This window comes from Nicotiana sylvestris, chromosome 3, assembly GCF_000393655.2.
Source record: "Nicotiana sylvestris chromosome 3, ASM39365v2, whole genome shotgun sequence".
NCBI classification, from domain to species: Eukaryota; Viridiplantae; Streptophyta; class Magnoliopsida; order Solanales; family Solanaceae; genus Nicotiana; species Nicotiana sylvestris.
Window position 1 is genome coordinate 209,755,351 of NC_091059.1, and position 2,942 is coordinate 209,758,292.

Genomic DNA, 2,942 nt, shown 5'->3' on the forward strand with positions numbered 1-2,942 from the left:
ATTGGACAAAAAATCCTAAACATGACCCAAAAGGTGGCTGTTTATGCAAAGTCAGCCTTCCGGCGTCCCTTTCGAGAACATTCGACTATGTCTTGTCAAAACAGCGTCACCCGACTTCTTTATGACAAAACTGAAATTTGACATATTTTTTTTTGGCTAATTTTTAGCAAAAGGGGAGGCTGGACACCGTCCGACTTATTTATGACAAAATTAAAATTTTGACACATTCTTTTATTTATTTATTTATTGGTTTTTGGCTATTTTAGCAAAAAGGGGAGGCTGGACACCGTCCGACTTATTTATGACAAAATTAAAATTTTGACACATTCTTTTATTTATTTATTTATTTATTTATTGGTTTTTGGCTATTTTAGCAAAAAGGGGGTTGGACCCGATGAGGGTTGCCTACGTATCTCACATCCGGTGAGAATCAAACCCGCGTAGTTCGGGCAGGTCATGAATAAAGTAAATAAACTGATTTTAAATTATGATTATTTTTTTTTATTTATTTTTTTTGTAAAAGAACTGCTTTAAAAGAAGAAAGGAAGTATTTTTATATTTTTTTTTTGGATTTTTAATTGATTTTCTTTTTTGAAAGAAAGACTTCTAAGAATTCCTTTTCTTTTGATTTGAACTTTGAGAATTTCAAAAGTAAAAGGAAGATATTTTTTTTGTTTTTTTCTTATTCTAAAGAAGAAAGAAAATATTTTTTTGGAATTTTACCTCTAATAAAAGAAATGCTTTCTAAATTTTTTTTGAATTTTGAATTTTCTTTTCAATTTTTAAAGAAGAAGGAAAATATTTTCGGATTTTTTTAATTTTATTATATATATTTTTTTTAATAATTAAAAAGACTTTCTAAAGAAGTCAATAATGGAAATATTTTTGGATTTTTTGTTTTGAAAATTGGGAGTCTAAACAAAACTTTTCTAGACTTTTTTGGCAGGACAAATATTTTTGAAACAAATAAAGATATATATACATTTTTTGAAAATAAAGAAAAACTTTTTGGATTTATATATATATATATATATATATATATATATATATATATATATATATATATATATATATATATATATATATATTTGCAACAAATAATAAAACCACTTTCAACGCCCGACTCTTTTTATTTTATTATTTTGAATTTTTCAGAAACGAATAAAAAAAACTATTTTAAAAGTAAGACTCTTTTTCATTGTCATTTTCAGGGGAAGACAAACTATTTTCCTTTATATATATATATATATATATATATATATATATATATATATATATATATATATATTTTTTTTTTTTTTTTTTTTTTAGACATAACAACGATTTTTTTTCTTTCTATTTTTTCTTTGGTTTTAATAAAACAAACTAATAAAATATTTGTTTTTCATTTTCTCAAAATTTCGACAGAGTTTTGACTGTATTTGGGCATTGGTTTTTTTTTTCTTTCAAAAAATAAACAGTCAATTCCCTAACCGCTATTTCTTTTTTTTTTTTCAATTTTAAAATATTATTCATGATATTCAAAAGTCAGTCAACACACAAATTCGGATCAAATAAATGCGCAAGTAGCAGCAAGTAAGATGTATCAGGATGGTCATTTTTTTTTGGTACACCTGTCCTAGACAGACCCAACCCCTGTGTTGAGTCTCCAAAGTCAAATGCACGTGATGCAAACAATCGCTCCTACTAGGGATCCGACATGAAGCTGAGTTATTCTAAGTGAAAAAACCTGAGGCATATTGATCTAGCCCTGGCTTACCCAAACGGACAGTTTGAGCCGAAGCGGGGGCAACGTACCGGGAGCACGAAAGTCTACCCGGCCTAGTTACTTGTCTCAACTTCGTCTTATTTGGTATGACTTTAACAGAAAGGTGGGCCACGCGCACGTGTGCACCATAAATTTAGAAGACTCAGAAAGAAGGGGGTTTCGTAGCAGTTGTATATATTCATAATTCAAACAATATTAAAGCGGTAAAAGTGTCATTTAGCACATTGGGCATATATCATGTAAAAAAAATCAGATAATAAACAAAGCCAACTATAACAATTATTCTAAGCTCGAATTCTTGAACCCTGAACCAGTGGTTCTAGTTTAAATTCCCCAGCAGAGTCGCCAGAGCTGTCGCACCTCCTTTTTCCGCCCCGCGAGGGTGCGTGGGAGTTTTTTCCAATTAAAGGACAGTCGAAACGGGATTTATTTCTTTATTTCAGAGTCGCCACTTGGGAGATTTAGGGTGTCCCAAGTCACCTATTTTAATCCCGAATCGAGGAAAAGAATGACTCTGTATTACAGTCTGCGCACCAGAAATCCGGATAAGGAATTCTGTTAACCCGGGAGAAGGTGTTAGGCATTCCCGAGTTCCGTGGTTCTAGCACGGTCGCTCAACTGTTATATTTGGCTTGATTATCTGATTTTATACAAATATGGACTCATGTGCAAGTTTTATCTTTTTACCGCTTTCATTATTATATTTTTTAAAGAATGTGAACATCGTTTAAAAACATTGTCTTTGGATTGGGTCACATAAAATGCATCCACGATCCGGAACGTATTTTTATTCAATGTTTTGGGATTTGGATTTGGGTCGCATAAATGCATACCCGTGTTTAAGAATGTATTATTATTATATCGCGCCTAAAGCAATTAGCGATTTATTACTTTGGGGTAGGGCCGTGAAATTTGCTAAACGACTCCTCCTTAATTCTAAGCAATTAAATGTACATTTATTGAGGGCCCCGCAATCTATACATTTTATTAAGCGAGGCTCATCTCATTTATTTTCCTAAATGGATAAATCTTAAAGCGACTACATTTTGCTATTTAAAATTAGTCTCTAAAATGAATAAAGAAAATCCTAATTAATTACGTTTTTTTTTATTATTATTATTTAAGAAAACATGACACGCTAATTGCTTGATTCATACAAATATTGATGAAAAAG